Here is a 23,670-nt window from a genome sequence, read left to right as displayed (position 1 = left end):
TGAAGTTACCCCGGACTTCACGCCCACTAGCACTTCTGGACTTTCCCCAGAGTCGGTGCCCTCATCACCTCCTAGGTCTGACACAGATAGGCCTTGGAGGAACCCGAAGAAGAAGAAGGGGCGGAAGAGAGCCCAGTAGTTGCCGAGCCATGAGCTCATCCTGGCACTAGTGCCCTCTCGGCACAGTGCCCTACCATCTTAAAGTGATCCTGGTCACATGCCCAGAGGAGGTAGCCAGTGTGATCTCCTTCTCATACATAATCTAGACCAGATTAAGTGCTGTACATCAGACTAGTAACCTTGCCCCTTCCACTTACCATCTAGCCGCAGTAATCACGTAAGTAGTGTAACTAAAATCAGACAATCTTAACTATTGTGAAAAGAGCCACTATGCTCATGACACGCATGGCCTAAGACCTCAGTGAGGCAAACATTTATCATATGAGGCAAACCTCATGAATTAACTAGTAATTACTAATTGTATTGAACATAAAAAGCTTTGTAATTTAGTTAGAACATTATCTCTTACATTGATGCTACGGTCGGGTTAGGACAGGTTAGGCTAGGGAATACAATAGAATGTACCACCAGGCTAGGTCTAAAAACATCATGATTATAGGAGGCAGCATGTAATAACCGTAAGCACCTTCCAGTACCGTTAGAAATATGTAAAGTGATGTCCAAAGCTCATATCCTATCTAGGGTTGGGTAGATCCGTAGCTAGGTAGGCTACACTGGACAAATCTGCTCAGGGGAGAAGAGTAACCTAATAGAGGCGAACAGCTTGCTTAGTACAGACCTTCATGCCCGAAAGGGAGTGAAGGCCCTCTTAAGGGAGGGAGCTTTTATAAATATTCTGCTGTTCACCCTCTATGCATTTATTTGTAGGAATATCATTCTGACAAAGGTGGGAGAAGGCGGTTGTATCGGCCAGGTGAGCGCTAGGCATTTAAAAAAATTAATGACCGTTCATAGCAGAACTCGGTAGCATTAGGGACCTAACCCCATAGAAAATTTCCCACAAATAACCCTTATTGTAGGTGGTCTTAAGCTACTTTTTTCTGGTACTCTGTTCGGCAGACGTTTTGACAAAATTTCAGACCCCAAGGGCATAAAAAGACGCGACCCTGTGAGTCTGACCCAGCGATGTCGCAGATAGAGAGAATCACCCATCACGAACGCACATCAGATGCGTCTGGCTCTTCGCCCCTTTGTCCTTCAGTCTTATGTTACTAAGTGAAGTGGTGAATTAATCCCAGAACTTCCGATCGTCCGTTGATGCGCAGCAACCTTCGTATAATGGTAAGTCTGGAATTTTTGTTCGAAACTTCGTCGAGTCACTAGTATCTTCTGTATTTCTAGTTTCCTTTGTTTCATTCTTCGCCACCACCATCCAGATACCCCAAGCAACAATTTGCTTTTAAGAAGTCTAGATTAAGAATAATTTATATTGCTTAGCGACACTCAATTATTCCCGTGAAGTAACTAGGAATTAGGGAAGGTTAACAAGTCATTTACAGCATTTAGAAGGCCTTGTGTCTCGATCCCATTGTTTGGAAGAGCCCGTTGTGTTTTAAAACCATACTGAACGAAAAGAAAATTGACAGCGTCCGAAGTTGGGCGACTGTTAAAGTAAATTCCTTAGTTAATGCATATTCTTTGTGTCGAGGGTTTTCCTCGACTGGTGTCCTTATTTCATTAATAAACATCTGTTTCTGAGGTTAATTTGTAGCTTCAAATGACAGGTTATGTGTGTCCTTGGCATGCAGGGCCTTATTAATTACATTAATCAAGTAATAAACTCATCAGCCAAGCCCCCATACAGAACAATATATATATATATATATATATATATATATATATATATATATATATATATATATATATATATAAAATATATATATATATATATATATATATATATATATATATATATATATATATATATATATATATACACATATATATACATATATATATATATATATATATATATATATATATATATATATATATATATATATATATAATATATATACAGTACATATATATAATATACATATACATTATATATATGTGTGTGTGTATGTATAGATCATGCCAATGAATTTGTTCTCTCGTTCTACTGTGTCAAGGACAAAGTCTTTGATGAATAAACAGATTATATGTTTGTTAGGTGCAGCATAAAAGCTTCCTAATATGTTCTTTAACAGGGAATTTTGTGTGACTAAAGTTTCAGGCATTAGATGAGGTACCTTTGATGAATTTTTGGGTGCAAAGCATTTTCGCTTTGGATATTTTCATTTGAGCGCCATAAAAGTAAAGATTGCTTCCTGTCACGTCGACAATAAATGCAAAGGAATGGCACTAACCTGCGGCATATGAACGTTGTGCTCAATATTGTTCTTATAGATCTTTTATATATAGTTATTTCATAACCATTATTGCTACCGAATCCAGAAACACTGCCCAGCTGTTTGCAATACGGATAAAATAAAATTTTATTCTGAGAGAAATGCGACTTAACACGTGTGAGTCTCCTTAATTGTTAAACTAAATACTTTTATATTCACTTTTCATTCTGTACAATAGTGAAACGAGATTTCAAAATATATTGCCTATTCTTTCCTCATCAGTCAACCGCATCTATACACATGATACATCTATACTCTGTTCATCTTGGACTGATGTACGTAGTCATCTGGTTTTAAGCATTTCATTTACTATTAATTACATCCCTAAATCCATTTTAATGATAAAAGGCATTACACGGCATTCTCCATTCGCAGTGACCAAAAGCCTACTGACTTCATTGAAGTTTCTTCATATATTTTCCTGAATCCGCGGGTTATCACATAGCTCCACGTAACGGGTCTGAAGGTGCCAATATCATGCCCTGGCAATTTACCGTAAAGAAATCGGACGCACGGTTGACCCGTAGGTTGTCAGGACAAGAAAATGGAGCCCTCATACTCGCAGACTAATTGGGTAGCTTGAATATATATATAAAAAAAAAGAGCTTTCTAACAACGGTCTCTACATTATCACAAAGCAACATATCAGACTCATTATGAAAATTTGTTCTTATTATGAAAATTTGTTCTTAATCATACATAAGTGCTTAAAAGAAATAATTTTTTAAAATTATGGTGAGCAAAGTAACGCAGCAAAACCTACAAACTTACCTCATCCACTACAAGAAAATACCGAAAAAAATTTATAATTATTTACAGTAATTCGGTGAACTGGCTACTATTTTTTATTTATCTTAGGGCATTCTAGAAGTCGAGATTAGAGATTTCACTATGTTTGGAATAAATCACACGAAATACAGCTCACATGCTCATCCGAAAATTCACAAACTGTTTATAGTCTGCAGCTTTAAACTTACACCACGGCAGAAGAAATGCCGAACAACAATTTGGACCTCTTCTCGAACATGCACAGAACCCACATAAAAGATACCTATTTTGTTCCCTCAAGTATGACGTCACAATTTCGAGGGTGCTCTCATAAGATGGAGGAATGCCGTGACAACACAGCATCAAACTCCCCTGAACAGTTTACGTGAATAATTCAGCAAATTTCTTTTCTTTCTAAGTATATAATTAAAGGATTTACTTCCGTAAAGGTTTTTTTGAACTCTAGATTTCCATATATCAATGCCCCAACATTTTTTATAGCAATCTTTCTCTGCCTCAATACTACAGAAACTAGGATTCTTTTTCTCTTGTTTTTCCTCACTGAATTGTTGAATAATAAGTACATAGTCTCCTTATTCAAATATTTCCATTCAGTTACTGAGGCATGTAATATCCGGCTTTCCCATCGCCCACAGCTAAAATTCTTACCCACAAGGGCTAAATTAAAAGGTATCGTTAAAATAGGTGACATTACCATTGAACAACTCTCTCTCTCTCTCTCTCTCTCTCTCTCTCTCTCTCTCTCTCTCTCTCTCTCTCTCTCTCTCTCTTTCTCCCCTGACGCTGAGTACTGAGCTTTCACCGACTCTAGGAGGAGAATAATTACATCAGCAAGCAAATCTCACTTCCCGAGTCATCGGGCTGGTAAAAGCCTCTCCTAATGTAAGTTTTGAAAATAATGAACAAAATATGTTTCTACTTTCAAAAAGTGAAACAAACTATACCCCATTTAAAAGTGATCTATATAACTTTCTAAGATGAAACTTTGAAACATCCCGTCTTGTGTATAATTATTACAGTTTGATAAGTAAATTACATAAAAAATAGTCATACAACATACTAGAAGAACCTAAAAAATGTATTTGTTGACGTCAATCTACATTAAAAGAAGCAATACTCCAATAAACACCAAACCTGTGTCTGTATGCTGGTCTGAAATGTCGCTTCATTAACTAGAAACCAGGCTATCATAAAGTCAAAGACAAAACAAAAATCATAGAACGTAGCGATTATATAAAGGCAGCAAAAGGAATAAAAGTTAACTAAATAAAAAATACGATTGATGGCCAGCGAAAAGATGAGGAAAAAGGACAAGCCTTAAGGATAAATGATATGAAAATCCTCAATCTCCCCCTTGAATGATTGAGAGAAATAACATAGAATCAATAGTGGACAGGCGTTTTCTAGAGACAGTCAGACATTCTAAGAGAGAGAGAGAGAGAGAGAGAGAGAGAGAGAGAGAGAGAGAGAGAGAGAGAGAGAGAGAGAGAGAGAGAGAGAGAGAATTATTGAAATCTTTTATACGAACAGTGGCCTAAAGAAGCTTTAACACATTCGACAACTACGGACACTTACGATGTATTCAACTCTGAAGGCTTTCTCTTTTAATTAGAAATTGATAGACATCGAAAATAAGAATATTTTCCAGGGTAATGAGGATAAGAGGGATATAAAAAAAAACTTGGTAGCTTACACAGTAGAAGCATAAAAAATTATTCGTTTCCAAGGATCATCAATTAGACATTCTTTCAGCGAAACCATCAGGTATATATAGCAAGAAAATAATGTCAGCGACCCTAAAACACAAGAACAGAAATAAATATTAAAAGGAAGCAATTTAATGAGAAATAAAAAGCAATATTCAGTAACAGGGTGAACATTAATATTGATGCCCGATTCCTGTAGATGAAGGAATATTATAGTATTTAAAGGCAAATGTAGAGGTGTGAAGAATTCCAAAGTCTATGTCTGAAAGGAAGTATAAAAACCTACCAAAAAAAAAAAAAGATGAATCCATAAAATGTATAAGTAAGTACGAACGCCGTGGGCAGTTATCTTGGATTTTCAATGTGTTTTGAGGCAAATTTACTGCATTAAAATCTTATCATTCCATCATGCTTAGGAAATACACATGCAACCACACAAAAGACGTACTCGCACAGAAACATACAAACAAGCACACATATATACATACATACACACACACACACACTGAAAAATTATCTAAATGCGATAATGAATTTTTTTAAACATCGACAACTTCTATATCAGTTTCATAAGTTTTACACTCAAATGCCAAATAATGTTGTATTTTAAGTAATTAAGACTGGAAATACTTCGAAAAATGTTTGCATTTTTTAAACTACAAAATATCAAGAACTTACGAACTGTTTATTGAAGGAACATTGCTAGATTATAGACAGTTAGCCGTCGTTGAAATCTGACGTTTTAAACACATTAAGAACTTAATCAATGTTATCTTTTCATTCTTATGATTTCAAGACTTCTTGAATTTTCGTTCGCCTAATGTATGACGACCATAAATCAATTTTCATTTTCAAAAATTTATGGACATAAAATTTCCCTGAGCTTTTAGAAAGATTAAACCTCATGATCTTTATTGCAGCTCGGCGATTGTTGAACAGGAAGAACTAAGTCGTCTGATGTATTTCCTTGTCCGCTTGCACATCCAGTTTCCCCGAGGGCATTGTTACAAAACGAGAACGATCCAAAGAAGAATGAAAAGACCCGCCTTATTCCAGAGGCACTCAGGGTCCCAAATGCAAATGTATTTTCATGTTCAAGAATTTCTGAAACAGAATTATTAAATGCATAAGACTCAGTATTTTGTGTTAATTACGGCTTGACTGAATTTCCCCTTTCGCTGATCACATCCTCGTAATGTTTATGTTTCATTTTAGAATTTAAATTCTAAGGAGTCGATTCTTTGGGAAATGACGTTAGTCAGGTCAGAGTTCTGGTGCTCTTGCAGACTTCAGACATTTGTAACCGAAATGAAAACACCTGTGAAAGAGTAAAGCGAAATGAATGTGACTCCTTTTACGTGCATCTTAATACTTCCAATACTGAAGCAAGATTTTTTATAGATGAAACAAGACTTAAGGAAAAATAATCATCATTGCTGTTATAAATATCATCATTATCATTACAAATTTCCGTTTCGGCTCAGTTTTGATTTTTATTTATGCAAAGGAATTGTAGAATGCAACATGATTCTGATGTTACTTTTGAATTAGAAGTCCCATCAGGTGAAAACTATTTCGATATAAAAGGAGAAAATTATTTGAAAATAAAAGGAAGAATAGCTTGTGTGAAAAATGTCATGCCTAAAAAGTAAAAATATTCACGCTGGCGCGATAGGTACGAAATAAGAAGTAAGAATGTAAAAAACAACTATGCTTCATATAAGACAGTGCTGCAGCTCCCTTGAGTTAAGCATCAGTTTTAACTCGATTCTTGATTCCTATGATCGTAATATCAACATTTCAATTATAATTACCCCACATCAGTTACCTTGTACCAATCATCGAAAAACAAATCACTCTCAAGATCAGTGGTTCTTAAACTTTTTTGCCTTGCATCCCCCTCTGCATTATGTATAGATCCCACGCCCCCCTACCCTTGAAATTTTTGCCAACTACAATCTATAAACAATATGTTGTCTATTTGTATGTTATTATACTTATCATAACAATAAAAGGCAATTCATAAACAAGATTTGAAATTAAAATTTTGAATTTTTGGCATGTTTTGAGATAATAATTAGAAAATATATGGAAGAAGTGATAACGTTTTTGGCAATTTTGTAATTAACATCACAAATTAAAAAAAATATTAGGGGTCATCTGGCACCTCTGCTTGCGCCCCCCTTTGAAGCTTCTGGCGGCCCCCTAGGGGGGCGCACTCCCCAGTTTAAGAATCATTGCTCAAGAAGGAAAGGCAATCTCTTTTGAGAGTCAAAACTCATTTAAGGTTATTTCCTGAACACTTACTCCTACACATGTAGGGGAAAAGGTGCCATTTGGCGTCCTGGCATCCTGAACATTTTGGCGTCCTGAACATTTGACGTCCTCAAGAAAGGGTGTCATTTGGTGTCCTCAATTATTATTTATTTTAGTTTTTATGTTTTTGGTGAAGAAAATAATATGCAATTTTATTTTTATATTTTTACTTTCGAAAATAACATAAAAAAAAATTATGTAGTAAGTAGGGGAAAGGGTGCCATTTGGCGTCCTGGCGTCCTGAACATTTTGGCGTCCTGAACATTTGGCGTCCTCAAGAAAGGGTGTCATTTGGCGTCCTCAATTATTATTTATTTTATTTTTTATATTTTTGGTGAAGAAAATAACATGCAATTTTATTTTTATATTTTTGCTTTCGAAAATAACATGCATATATAAAAAAATTATGTAGTAAGTAGGGGAAAAGGTCCCCGAACTGATATGAGAGAGGCCCACTGAGTGACTCATCAACTGTCGCATGACTGATGAGATGAATCAATATAAACTATCTGTTATTAATCCCACTTTATCGATAAGAGTCTGATTAGGAGGAGGAGACACCTTGCCGAACAGATCTGAACTGATATTAGAGAGCCCCATTGTGAGACTCGACCACAGCTGTGTGCCTAATAAGAGTTGAACCGTTATAAACTAACTGTTATTAATCCCACACTATCAATAAGAGTCTGATTAGGTATCCGCTGCTGATATGATTTAGACCCGCCGCGTGACTCATGAACAGGTGTATCACTGATAAGAGTTGAAGCGTTATAAACTATCTGGTATTAATCCCACTCTATCGATAAGAGTCTGATTAGGTATCTATCTGTTATTAATCCCACTTTATCGATAAGAGTTTGATTAGGAGTGACGTCCCGCTATATAATGTATGAGTTTGCCGAGATGGATATCAGTTCACAGAACGCGTAGCTATACTCCGCAACATCCCGCCTGCAGAGATGGGTAATTCCAGCAGTTCCAGCAGTGGCGATGACAGCTCGAGCAGTAGCGAACAGCCAGTGCCATGGGATTTATTAATACCATCAGTGGCAAAGACATTGCGTAGGAGGAAGAGCAGCGCTAATGGTGGAAGAAGAAGAAGAAGAAGAAGAAGAAGCAGTGAGAGAGGTCAGAAAGGACCGAACCTGAGACTCATCCCTGCAGGAGAGAACACTTCTCTCAGCTCTGGTAATAATAATAATAATAATAATAATAATAATAATAATAATAATAATAATAATAATAATAATAATTTAATTTTTCATATATGATGCAACACCAGTCTACGTGAATATTGCCACAATTTTTACATATAAAACTTTCCATTTTATAATTAAAAATTCACCACAGCCATTCCTATTCTGCAGCCTCTCCTAACACCCGCACTACTCCTCTACCGAGCGAAGCAAGGGTAACCTCTGTAGGAGAGAACGCAGTTACTCCTGTATCTGGTAAGAATAATTCATTTTGACCAGTCTCCATAAAATAAAACATTGTCACCTTTTACATATAAAGCATTCTTTTGATACTTTTAAAATTCACCACAGCCACCCCTATTTCGCAGCCTCCTCCACCTCCACTTCGAATGCCTCCGCCGCACCTCCACAGCCGACCGTCGCACCCCCACCGAGTAAAGCAAATGCGATGGAAACATCTGCAGCGAATGCTGGAAGACACTGTCGAGTAGGCGGTGCCAAACAGCGAGTGTCCCAGCAGCAGGAGGCACCATTGCTTGACAGGGAAGGAGAGGTAGGCAACCGGATTGTGAGTGCCATCACATACTCGACTGCGGTGGGAACGCACGTCAATGTGACAACGGCTCTCAACAACCTGAATGTAAATAGCGCCATGCTATAATTGTGCATTGTCATCAGCAGAGAGAGAATGACGGGTGCCAGTGCCACTCGTGAAACTGGTACTTTTTACATTAATACCCTACCAGTGTTAACATTGGTGGACACTGCGCTCTATGTGATAGACGAGGCTATCGAATATGTGGCGAGCAATCTGGAAGATAGACTAAACTTGAGTGAAGGTTCAGGTTGGTGCATCACATCGTTGCGCAGTGTACAGATCAAGATCTCCCGGCGAGAACTGGTGAACATGGTCAATTTTCGAGAGTATCCCGCAGGAGTTAGTGGTGGTGGACAAATCGTTAACATCAATTCGGGGTACAACTGCGTCATTACAGCGTTAGAAGCGTACAGCATACTCGAGGGAAATGATGATCCTAACCGCAACCTCACCCGAGATGTGAAAAGACGAATAAACTTGAAACGCTCCAACATTAAACACATGCCCGACATACCTGTGATCAGTGATACCTTCAAAACGTTAGAGAAGGATAACAACCTTAATATTTATGTATATAAATTGAGTGAAGTGGTCATGGGAAAGGGACATAAAAAACACTGGACAGTGCATCTCGCCAGAAAAGGGGGCAATAAATCATGTCCCCGACTAGTTCCTCTACTGTTGATCACTGATGACCATGTCGCCCTCATCAAGGATTTGCCAACCTACGTAGATACTTTCCACCGTTTGAAATCAGGTATGCATGACCATGCAGTGGGCGTGTGTTACAATTGCCTCACTCTCTTCAAAACTCCAGCCATTCGCAACGCTCACACCCAAAGATGTTCAACCCGAACCACCATTCTATACCCTGAACCTGGCCAGTTTAAACAGTTCACCAAAGTGAAAGCGCTGAATAAAAGCTCACACATCGCCTTCTTGGATTTTGAGGCGTACAACAGACAGCCGGAAGAAGAAGATGAAAACCCAAGAATCGTTTCGAAGCAGAAAGCGTACGCCTATTGCTATGTCATCATCGATGGCAGAAGCGGCAAATACTGCATACACAGAGTAGGTGTAGGTGAACAGTGTGTTGACGATTTTCTCAATAAAATTGCGAGAGACTGGGCCAGGTTATGTGAGAGGAAATTAAATGTGAAACAAGTTGAAAGATCCCTACCCGTTTTAGTACATAATTTATCATATGATGCCGTCCTCATCTTGAAAGAAGCGTCCGCCAAACACAACTTTGAAATTTTGAAATGTGATGGGTGTACATTTTATGCACTGAAAACGGGTAACATCTGATTGATGGATAGTTTGAACATGATAAGAGGATCGCTATCCAGTCTCGCTTCGAGCCATATTAAACAGAAGGGGTCACTGGAAATCACACGTCGGATGTTATCCAAATATCCTGACGAGTGCACAGAACTGCTTTCAAGTACGGGTAAACAGTATTACCCCTATGATTATGTCACAGGTTTCAACGTGTTGAGAAAAACGGGTGTCCCTCTTAAAGTGCATTTCAATTCCTCACTGACGGGGGAAAACATACCCGATGAAGGATACGCGCACGTCTGCAAAGTGTGAAAGTATGAAAGACTGCAAAGTGTACTAATCTGCTTGATTATACCATTTTATATTTGGTTATGGATGTGGGATTATTGTGCGATGTTTACTCGGCTTGGAGGAATGCCGCTTACGCGCAATTTGGATTAGATCCGATCTATTATTTAACCTCTACCTCTCTCTCTAGATGCATTTCTTCACTCTTCACGAACGCGCCTCCCCCTAATTTCTGACGGGGAAACTTACCAGTTGATTTCCAACAACATTAGAGGTGGTTTCTGCAGTCTAGTCCAAAGACACGCCATAGCCAACAATCCCGAGTTAAATCCTAATTTTAAAACGGGTGACAAACAATCATATATATTATATGTTATGTTGATTTCACTAGTCTTTATCGCACAGTCATGAGCAGGTGAAGTAACGGAGCTCTCCCCCGCCGAACTTGAGAGTTTTATCGCCAGTGATATCACGAGCATCAATTCGCAGGGAGAATACGGTTACTTCATCCTCCTCGATACCAAGAAGGTTAGAGACGATGTCGCTCTCCGGACTGATGACTTCCCTTTGGCCTTGCACCATATGAACGTGACTTTCCAACACCTCTCCCCATACACTAAAATTCTATTGGAAAAATTCAATGTGAAGCTGCCTAAGAAGAATGTCAAACTGGTGGGTGCACATTTGCCAATGTGCAACCATCTGATCTGTCTTCCTCTTTTACAAACGCTGATAAGACTCGGGTTGGAAGTGGAGAGAATAAGGAAAGTTTAAGTGGCAAATCTGTGTTGTGTCAAAACATAATAGAAATGTATGAGGCTAACTTTCACTGTATTTTATATTGTGGGGTGAGTGAACACCCCCTGGAAAGTCATCACACCATAAGCACCAAATTAAAAGTATCCAAAGAGATATTGAAACCTTTCGATTACACGGAAAGAGGAGTGGAGGGTGGTAGTAAAGGACTGTTATTTGTACTTGATGTTGTTTTCTCGAAGCTAGCGACAATAAATTCGTGACCCAAGCATTCACCGCTGGACAGCATTCGAATATATCGGTGATCTTCATAACCCAGAACGTGTTTAACTCGGGTAAATTCAGTAGGAGCATCAGTCTCAATTGCTCCCATTACATCCTCATGAAGAATCGTGACATTGGTCAAATTGAAACTTTGGGCAGGCAATTGTTCGGTCGGCGGAGAGGTGCGGAGTTTTCTGACATATACAAAAAAGCTTTAACACATAACCGATACGGTTATCTATTAGTAGACTTCGCACCGTCAACACCTGAATTGTTGCAGCTCAGAACAAATATTCTCGGAGAGACCGAATATCAAATCGCTTACAAACATGACTGAAGAACAGTTACGACTGCTTAGGGAATTATATGGCAATGTGACACAACCATCATGTATCAGCGGTGTGAATGCGCTACTCAAAGCAGCGAGGAAGGTAGACAAAAACGTGACTAGAGCGGACGTAGTTAATTTTTTAAAGAGTCAACCTTCATATATCTTACACAAGAGCACGCGCAAACGTTTCCTTAGAAGGAAAATCATATCAACTAAACCTCGAGCGGCGGCCAGCACGGATTTGGCGGACATGTCGAAACTGGCTCGACACAATGAAGGTTGTAAATATCTCCTAATTTTCATTGATCAATTTTCGAGGTTTTTACGCATTCTCCCCTTGAAAAAGAGGGATGGCCTTACTGTGTGCAATGCGCTAAAACGATTATAGAATCTACAGATTTTTCAGGTCTGTCTCGCTTGAACAGTGATTAAGGTAGGGAATTTATTAACCGGCATGTAAGGAATTATCTGAAAAGTAAAAATGTATTGTTATATAGCGTCTATTCGTGGGAAATTAAAGCTTCTATAGCTGAAAGGGTGATGCGAACTATTAAAAACCGTATATACAGATACCTCACACACAACAACACGTTGAAATATATCGATGTTCTGCGAGACATAGTTAACAGTTATAACAACTCACCGCACAAGAGTTTGGGGCAGGGGCGCAAACCCAAGGAGGTGCATGCTATGAGAAGGGAAGCGGACATTAAAAATCAATTCTCGAGAATGTATAAAAACGCTTTTCCCACAACGAATCGCGTCACTTCATCCTTGAACATTGGAGACACTGTACGTATAACTGACGAAAACCTGAACGCAGTTTTCAGGAGGGGATATACTGTTCAAAATGCTCTAGAAATTTTTAAAATCAAGAAGCTCGTCACTCTGCAAAATCCCACAGTTTACATCTTAGAAGATTTAGCGGGAGACGAAATAAAAGGCACATTCTACAGAGAAGAATTAATACCTACCGAATTACCCGAAATCTATGACATCACCATCTTAGACAGGAGGAGGAGAGGCAGCAAAACGCAGTATTATGTCAATTGGAAAGGTTATCCCGCACAATTTAATTCGTGGGTTGACGAATCACAAATTGTGCGGACAGGAGTTGTAAACAGGAGGTTTTAATATTTAAAAACAAAGATTTTATTTTATTCATCTCTCGTTTATCCCTCTCCGAGAGGAGTAGAGTAATTCCAACATTAAGCAAAGCATTTATCGCCACCATATCTGAAATTTTCAGAAATTTTCTTGGTGGTAATCTGACCAGAGAAAAAACATCTATTAAAAAACTCGGGAGGTGTAAGAGAGAGATCCGTCAAATATCCCTGAAATCTACGTCATTAACGAAGAAGAAAAAAATATTGAAGAGTCACAAAGGCGGCGCCATTCTGTCCGTATTACTTCCTTTAGCGGCTAGTTTTATAGGCAGTCTTTTTCTAAAACAGGAAAAAAAATATAAAAAGAAAATAAAACAAAATGAAGGAATTCTACGTTGTACCAGCTATCACATATGAGAGGTTGACAAAAGGTCGGGAAACATGCGTCAACAGCAACAATGTTAATAACCATAGTAATAACGTTAACATCAATGCCGACAGCGAAGAAAGCGCTGGTGGGGGAGGAGGAGGAGGGGAAGGGTGGGTTAATGCGGGGGCTGGTGTCACACCCATTCCTCTTAACGTGCAGAGAAATGTGAATTTTCCAACAGATGCCAAAACAGTTACACCTCCACCTCCTATACCTCCTGTCGAGGACGATCATGTGAAGAAGGGAGAACAGCTAATTATAAATGTGCTCAACCGTGGAGTTACCAGCAAAAGAGTTAATCCTGACCTGACTGGTATTATTCCTATATTATTCAAAGATTGTCAGATACCATATGTGACTGCCTTGGTTAACCACTTGCAAAATTCAGGTGCGATTGAATGGAATGAAGAAGGGGACTTGTCCCACCCGCTTATAGGATATAACATTTTAGATGTGGCAAGAGAATTTCAAGCGAATAAGAAGACGGATGATAACAATGTACCCAGTTATAACTATATAATTGAACGGGGTGGTATTAGAGATCAGATGGTGAGAAACTCAGCTATAAAAAAACAGATAGAAGCATGGCTCAATTCACCTAGGAAAGGAGGGGGAGGAGGAGGAGGAGGAGGAGGGAGGAGAATAATGAAAAACAAGGTGGCGAAGAAAAAGGTGAACGTGTGGCAACCATATTGATGAGTCAAGAAATTAATGTATTCAATCCCGCAGCACCAGCGATAAACTTTTCGTCGAGTGAGTGACCGTTCTGACGCACATCACAAATTATCTGCGGCAAATCCTTCCCTTATCGCGAGGTTTAAGACCCATTCAATCATGTTCGATCTTGGGGGTGGGCTCGAAGATAAACCTGTTCAATCAAGAGGGTGGGGGCGGAGCCTAGGGTGATGAATCACAGAGGGGAAGACGAAGGGGTGTGGAAAATTGAAGGAGTTTGTGGAGGCATTAGTATTCCAGCTCGTGTAGCGTTAACGTGTACACCCTTCCAAATTTCACAGTTCAGAGATGGCTTCGTCACCTTGCAAGTTGGTTTTCGGGAGATTATCCAAGACCAAGTTCAAGAAGGAGTGTTGCCTGGTTATAGCTACTAACTGTGTAACGTGCCGGAATTATGGCATTGCTCAAGACATTGTGAGAGTTTACCCCTATGCCAACGTTGCAGGTCTCCGTTACAACAGAGCTGGGACGAGTTACGCTGCATTCCACCACCGCGGGATAGAAGGTACCGCTGTTTTGAGAGTGCCCGAGGGGGAGAATACACTCGATGCGGAAGAACCCGACCTACCCGTCATTGCTACGTTGTTAACCCAATATGGAATTGGAGCTTTTGTGGAAGAGAACGAATTCGCCAAAACGAATATAATGTATTCCAAGGATGAAGACCATGCAGAAAGGTTGCGAAACGACACGAGAGAAATGAGATACAATCACTTCTACGCATCATTGAAGAGTTTGAAATCGCAGTTAATGAAAGTGTCGCGTGAAGATGTGAAATATATTCTATTTGCTGCGGGGATAGGACTAGGTGGTCGTGTGAACTGTGATTGGTTAAACCATTACCTGCCTGCGATTGTCTCCTTTGGTGAGGAGATGAAACGACACAGAAAAGTCTCTTGCATAGCTATCATGGAAATTGTTTTACCACACCTTGAAGAGAGGTGTGTGGACGATGTGAAGTTGAAAGACGCATCATCCAAATTGAAACGTTTGGAAATAATGGACGTGGAGAAATTATGTTTGGGGGTTGAACAAAATATGGAAGTCTCTTCCAAACTAAAACGTCTGGAAATTGTGAACGCGGAGAAATTAAACTTTGGCGTTCAACGTGGCAAGCTGTGTGACACACCAATGTAAAAAAGAATTACCAAAGTGTAATTTAATATATGTATGTCTGTATGTATGTATGTTCCAAACAATTTGTATAATAAAAGTTTTTTTATTTTATACATAATTTTTTATTCATCCATTCTATGTTGCCAGGTATATATATGTATGCAATCGTGTGTATTACCAGCATTGCACATTCAACATGTGTAGCGATTACATTGTATATGTGAATAGCGGGTTGTGTCTGGATTTATTTCCTGAAAACCAGCCCTGTAAATTTACAAACAAATTGTCCACTCCCATAACTCTATCAAAAGAGGTGGAATATGAAATGGGTGTTATAGGGGTTACACTCCCAAATGAATACTATGCTGTCACACCTGAAGATAGAGATTTCACAATTCATTTTAAAGCAACCTTAAATCAGGGTTTGGCACCTCGCTCGTATGGTTTCACGTATGTTCCTGCCGTCGGATTATTAGCGGGAGATATAAATAGATTGACCAGAGCACTCAATACGGACGGTACAGAACAGTTGGAAACATTTTACGGTGCATACATTCGAGGTGTTATGCGTAGGGAAGGATTATTTTCATGGAACGATGATTTGAAGCGGATGAGTCTCACATACGTGAATGCCGAGGTGGCAAAAGTAGAAGGAATTGTTTCAGTCACTGTAAAGTTTAGTGTTAGAGCAGCGCGAGTATTAGGGTTTAACACAGAATTGACATACGTGATTTATGGTTCAGGGGCAATGAGAAATCATCTCTCCAGAATTTCATATCTCAATGGTCACAGTATTGACTGTGTGTACTTATATTCCAACATTATTCAACCTTCATCGCTGGGTGATAAAACTGTAAACATTCTGGATTGTTTCACGCTGGAATGTGCACCGAGTAGAGGTGTACATAATGCTGTTTATAAACCTATAACCGTGAATGCGGTGGATTACATCACGATCGCTGTAACGAATCAGAAGGGGGAAGACGTGAAGTTTATTACAGGTAAAACTGTGTCATGCACCCTTCATATAAGACCTAGATGAAGGAAATTGTGTGCAGTACATTATCAGTATGGCACGCGAACACATTATATATATGCGAGCAGTCTCGGCAGCCTGGACAAGTATGAAAATAACTCCCCATCAGGGTTTGTGAATAGGTTACCCACTCCTATATTCCTGCCGAATGGTAGCGAATATGAAATAGGTCTCGCTTCGATCATGTTTCCAGGCGTTTATTACGCTGTATTATCGAGAGATGAAGAATTCACCCTGTACTTTGTTACTGATCGTGGTAAAAATGATAAGCATGCCTATAGCTATAGACCAACGACAGCTATGTTAGCGGGGGATATGAAAAGGTTGGTGAGGACGCTTAACAAAGATGTTTTTGAACATTTAAAAGTCTATTTTGACACTGAATACAAAAACGTTTTCAACAGCAATGATATATTCAGTTGGGATGAAGACAGCAGGAGAGTTATCAAACCTCACGTTAGAAGGAGGAACATTAAGGCGGGGGATATTAGAAGTGTGACTGTCAAATTCAGCGATAAAGCTGCCAGGTTGTTAGGATTTAAAAATAATACAGCGTATGAAGTTTACGGCCTCGAGGCATTGAATGTGCACCTCTCTGACGATTCCTTACCCAATAATTGTGGTGTAGATTATATGTACATGTACACAGATATCGTTCAACCGACTGTTTTTGGAGGTGAACTAGTAAATATATTGGATTGTTTCACATTAGAGAGTGGTAAAGGGAAGGGGATACACAATACGGTATGCAAAGCATTCAACACGAACATCCTGGAACAGATTTTGATCATTATCACGGACCAGAATGGGAGGCGTATCCATTTCAACAACAGTTCGAGTGTCACCTGCGTGCTTCATATAAGACCCAGATAGAGAGGTACGTATAAAAACACCTTCTTTTCAGTGTTTTTCATTATTTACTTTCGCAACCTCGTGTAATTAGGAACGTTCAAACGCACGCTCTGCTTAACAAAAACAGGGGAGGAGATTGAAAGTTTTTTTAGTTAACAGGTATGAGGGTTGTCTTCGCTCCACCCTCTGAGGTGGAATTTAAAACATTATTCCTGTCCGAACCTTTAAGGAAGGGAGGGGGTTTAGAAGACATTTCAGTTTTCTATCTGAGTCATAGGAAGGGCGGGGGTGTATTTTCGGCAATTGCCAGCATTGCACGTAGGGTACTCCCTTTTTTGTTGAATGTTGCTAAACCTTCTGTTAAAGAGTTTGGCAGGTTGGTGCTTTCCAATGTAGTGAATGATCAGTTGCCTTTGCGGGAATCTTTAAAAATACATGGGGTGACAGCTCTCAAAAGCACGGGCCGACGAATTTTAAATGGAAGTGGGAGGGTCGCCAGGAAAATGTTGGGGGGTGGAGTACGTCGTACACTCACTAACTCAGCCACGAGGAGAGGGAATAAGAAGAATGAGAAGAAGAAGAAGAAGAGAATGACGAATCGAAGGGTTAAATCGAGAAGTAAATATAACAAGGATGTGTATGATCATCTTTAATTCATTAACCTTTTGCCCGTTGGCATGCATACACACATCCTCTCTTATCTTGCATTTTTTTTTTTTTAGGAATGGCGGGCATTGTTCCTAACGTGCCTGGGACGGGAAACAAGGTTCCTCTCTCCTCCTGTATTGCGGGTATCTCAGAATTGTTCCCGAATGTGAACAGATGTAGGATTATAGAAAGCTCGATTAATTCGAAGGAAAGGTTGGATTTCACACCGAGTAACAATTCAGTAAATCGAACCCTGACAGACAGTTATATCGAGTTTCGTATTAATGGCATTACCGGTTCCTTCTTGGATTTATCGAGTATAGCTTTGGAATTATACATTACAGTGGCCAGGGCCGGTGTGCGGTTAGCAGACGATGTACATGTTGCACTGGTTAATGGTATAAGTAATACGCTTTTTAAATCCGTCTCTGTTTTCTTGAATGAAAAGTTGGTGGAATCGTGTCCTGTTTTTAACTATCAATCATACATAAAAATGCTCAAGAGCGTTAAAACCAGCGCAATACCGACTGTTGGTATAAGCGGCCTTTTCCACGATTACTTTAACGTTATGCATGGTGTTACACAGACCTATGCCGCTGCTTCTTTCGGACAGCTGAGTAGGTGGGAATCTCGGGTGTTGAGCTCCATTAAGGCGGGGGGAATTCACACATACTTTCCACTCCTTATAGATCTGGCGAGTATAGACATGTATTTGCTAGATTCCGTGGATTTGAGAATAAGACTCGAAATGGCGAATAACAACTGGGTGATGGGTGCACACACAGATGGACACTTAAATGATCTAAATATAGAAAAGGCCAAGTTGTGGATTGATCGGGTTACCCCTCATTATAATGCCATGTCCGCTTTAAACACAGCTCTAGCAGTTAACCCGATACAATATATATTTGATAAGACTTTATATAAAACGTATGTTATAGGGTAGAACGAGGATTCCATTTTAAAAGATCAACCTTCCAATACTTGTATACCTGAAAAGATTAACTGGCCATGATTTTTTTTTTTTATGTTAGTTTAACCAGACCACTGGCCATATTAAGCATGCAAACATTTTCGGGGAATTACGCGGCCAATAGTTTATATTTCGGAGCTTTGGACTTGAATAATGTGCACATCACAGTTAATGGGAATAGGGTGTATCACATCAACTGTAATTTTCCTAAAGCTATCACGCAATTGTATTACGAGACTCAAAAGTCGATAGGAGGGGGACATGATAACCTCATAACCTATAATAGTTTTAAAAATGGGAGAGCCATCTATTGTTTCAGCTTTGTTACGGAAGAGGTGGAAGATTCCATGCCCGTTGAGATTTCTGCCAGTTTGAGAATATCCATAAAGTGGGCACGGTCGCACCACACCCTTGCATGATTTTACTGTTCGGTGACACGAAAGGTATTTTAACCATTGATTCAGATAGTCATTCAGTGCGATGTTAGAGGCTAGGTGTGATGGATACGAAAGAAATCGAGACAGTTTTACATGGTTCGCTAGGGAGTCTTATTAAATATTTAGGTGTGTTTGCTTCGGATGAAGTTGGTGCGTTTAAAATACCTGCGAAGAGAATTAAACCTCTAGTTTTTATATCTAATACTCTACCTTCAACTTCTAGTATTGATCTTGTCGGACATTGGGTGTGTTTTTATATAGACTGTTCACCTAGGGATACAATCTACTTTTTTGACAGTTACGGTATAACCCTCAAATTTATTCGGGTAGCTTCTCATCTTTTCTCGATGCGCATTCGGATTTTATCCGAATGCGCATCGAGAAAAGATGATACAGCCCGATAATTCTTACAAGTGTGGTCTTTACTGCGTTTTCTTCGTTCACTGTACGAGTCACAGAGGGTTAAAATCGGTTTTGTCGTCAGTGAGTGTCGTCTTCTCCCCGAGTCGTTTGAAAAGTAATGACAGGTGGGTGACGGAATACTATTTCAAATTTTTCAAGAGGGTGCGGTGTTCACACTGGAGTTCGGGCATTAAACGAGCTCTTACATACAAGGAGTGCGTGCGTTCTTTAAATAAAAGGTAATGATTAATTCCATTTTTAAAAAATGTTGCTAATATACATCACATAATTAATTTTGGGGCATGTTCGGTTTTTCTAAGACATTTTATTTTTCTTACTTAGGATGAATGGTCAAGGAGGAGGGGGAGGAGGAGGAGGAGGAAGGCGAGTTCTTCTACGCAGAACACTAACGGAAGAGGCAGAGAAGAAGGGGGAGGGGGAGGAAAGTCAGGCAGTACGACATACTAGATTTGGAAGCCTATGGTTATTTATTGTAAAATTATTTAGGAGTTTAAGGTTGGTTATAACAACTCGTGGTGGTATTGTACTGGAATGTGTGTCGGGTGTGTTAATGTATACCGCTTTATCTAATAAAATGAGTGGATAGGTAGAATCGCTTTTTATTATCCCATACATAGTTTAAGTGTCACTGACAGTGAGCGTAATCGGGAGCGTGTTAAAACGTGTGACTTTTAACAATCGGGTGGAGAGTTAGAGCTGTATATCTTAGAGAGCTGTACATTGTAATGTCCGTATGAAGTCTTACAGCTGTTCATGAGTCACACAGCGGGTCTAAATCATATCAGTAGCAGATACCTAATCAGACTCTTATCAATAGAGTGGGATTAATAACAGATAGTTTAAAACGCTTCAACTCTTATCAGTGATACACCTGTTCATGAGTCACGCAGTTGGTCTAAATCATATCAGCAGCAGATACCAAATCAGACTCTTATCAATAGTGTGGGATTAATACCAGTTAGTTTATAACGGTTCAACTCTTATCAGACACACAGCTGTGGTCGAGTCTCACAGTGAGGCTCTCTAATATCAGTTCAGATCTGTTCGGCAAGGTGTCTCCTCCTCCTAATCAGACTCTTATCGATAAAGTGGGATTAATAACATAGTTTATACTGATTCATCTCATCAGTCATGCGACAGTTGATGAGTCACTCAGTGGGCCTCTCTCATATCAGTTCGGGGACCTTTTCCCCTACTTACTACATAATTTTTTTATATATGCATGTTATTTTCGAAAGCAAAAATATAAAAATAAAATTGCATGTTATTTTCTTCACCAAAAATATAAAAATAAAATAAATAATAATTGAGGACGCCAAATGACACCCTTTCTTGAGGACGCCAAATGTTCAGGACGCCAAAATGTTCAGGATGCCAGGACGCCAAATGGCACCTTTTCCCCTACTTACTACATAAGTTTTTTTATATATGCATGTTATTTTCGAAAGCAAAAATATAAAAATAAAATTGCACGTTATTTTCTTCACCAAAAATATAAAAAATAAAATAATTAATAATTGAGGACACCAAATGACACCCTTTCTTGAGGACGCCAAATGTTCAGGACGCCAGGACGCCAAATGGCACCTTTTCCCCTACTCTGGGGTCTAAGGAAATTTAGACACATAATTTTAGGACATAAAGTCAATGTACTTACTGATCACAAACCAATTTGTGATTTGTTTAAGAAGAGAACTTTTACCAATAACATGTTCAATAGATGGTTCATTAGTGTGCTAGAATTTGCACCAGAATTCAGATATATCCCAGGAAAATTTAATACACTAGCAGATGCATTATCCAGAGCCCAAGAAGAAACAGAGAAATGTATTACCACTAATACTTTTTGTTTTAGCTGTCAGGTGGTAGATTTAGATTTGGAAAGAGTACAAATACAAGGAATGGATAAAGAAATCAGGCATATAATAGGACAACTAACGACAGATGAATCTTTAAAACCTGATTTTGTTTTAATCAATGGATTATTGTATAAAAGACCAACAGAGAAGAATGGTTATTCTCGACTATACATCCCAAAAACACTAATCAGAGAAGTTTTAGAACATAACACACTCATACAAGTTAGCAGGACATCCTGGAATCAAAAAGACAACTAGAATCCTAACCAGAAACTATTTTTGGCCCCATTGCAGTGAGGATGCCAAGAACTTTGTACAAAATTGTGTAGTTTGTAATAGAAATAAAGGTAACGTAAATCCAAAAGCTCCACTTGAAAAATACCCATCGGAGTTGAATCCATTTCAAGTCTTATCTATGGATTTTTTAGGTCCATTTCCTATCACTGTTAGAGGAAATAAACAAATATTAGTCTTTTTAGACTATCTAACAAGATATGTAGAGATTGTACCAGTAAGAAATAGAGATGCAGTTACAGTAGCAGAAGCTCTCAAATCTAGAATTATTACGAGCCATTCATGTCCACAAGTTCTTCTTTCTGATAACGCAGCAGAATTTACTAGTGAACTTTTAAGAAAATTATGTGAATTTTATGAGATAAATAAATGTCAAATCACAGCATATAAACCAAGTTCAAATGGAACAGTAGAAAGAATGAATCGTAAGATAAAGGATATCTTGAAAACTTTAGTTAAACCTAATACAGAAGACTGGGATTTAGCTTTGGAAGACGTACAGTTTACTATAAACAATACTGTAAATGAGACAGTACGAGAATCACCACATTACTTGTTATACGGATACGAGAAGAGACTACCAAATACGTTACTAGATGATGCCACACCACCCCGACATACTTATAACTACGATGACTATATTGCCTGGAAAACTAGACGTACGTATGAAACGATCAAACAGACGAGGACTAGACTTACGGAAGCTCAGAGTGTCCAAGCAAAGTACTATGACAAAAATACAGCTAAATCAAAAATTGTAGTAGGTGCTCAGGTATATGTTCAGAATCATGTTCCAGAAGGGCCTAATATAAAAGTATCTTCAAAGTTTAATGGTCCTTATAGGGTATTAGAAGTGTTGAAGTTAAATAAGCTAAAGATCATAAGTGAGATTGATCTAAAAGAAAGAATTGTTCATACCAATCATGTAAAGGTAATAAAAACAGACTCTTGGTCCAATAAGAGAATAGTTGAATTACTGAAAGAAGATAAACAGGAACCAATAAATAACAAATACAACTTAAGAAAAAGATAAATTTATGTAAAGTGTTGAACTATTAGATATAAACAATGGTAGGCATTAAAATACCTCATGTATACAGAATATCTGATAAGGCTTATTCTTACAGATACAAACATGCGGTTCTTCTTGATTATCATAACACTGCTTTATGTGTCATCTGAGGTGGTGATCCAGAAGGGTGCACTACTAGAGAAAAAGGGATCTGTGAAATTAATAAAAGACATTGGAATTGTGAGTATTGACATTACATCAGTGCTTATGAATGAATTGACATTGAAAGATGTTCAAAGGGAATTAAAATCATTAATTAGGAAAAGTGAAAATAACAGTGTGTTACCATTGTTGGAAAAACTAGATAATGACATAGGAAGTGTGTTAAATACAAGATCCAAACGATCCCTCTTACCTTTTATAGGAACAGCACTTAATCAACTATTTGGAGTCGCCACCGACTCTAATGTAGAAAAAGAAAGTGCCCGTATAGACAAACTGGAGAAATGGGCAGCAACGAGGGGCATTGTGTTAAATAAGATTATAAGCTCTCAAAACTTAAACAGTGAGGAATTGAAAAAATAGATTTTGTTAATGATGTGAATACCAATATTACAAATGAGATTAAGGTAATAACAGATGAACAACATTTAATTACATTTATGAACAATGTTAGAATTGTATTGCAAGACCATAAAGATCTGTTAAATGCCATTTTGTAAGCCTATAAAGGAATATTAAGTCCAACATTGATTAATCCAAGGGAGTTAGAGTGCATAATTAGTGATTTTTTGATGGACATTATACCCC

The 23,670-nt window shown here is 38.6% G+C and overlaps 1 pseudogene; it reads left to right on the top strand.

Moving 5' to 3' along the window:
• The first annotated feature begins 17,595 nt into the window (after positions 1–17,595).
• Positions 17,596–18,877, top strand: LOC136839369 (uncharacterized; annotated as a pseudogene).
• The last annotated feature ends 4,793 nt before the right edge of the window (positions 18,878–23,670 follow it).

Source organism: Macrobrachium rosenbergii, chromosome 1, assembly GCF_040412425.1.
Source record: "Macrobrachium rosenbergii isolate ZJJX-2024 chromosome 1, ASM4041242v1, whole genome shotgun sequence".
Lineage (NCBI taxonomy): Eukaryota > Metazoa > Arthropoda > Malacostraca > Decapoda > Palaemonidae > Macrobrachium > Macrobrachium rosenbergii.
This window is presented reverse-complemented; position numbering and strand designations above follow the sequence as displayed.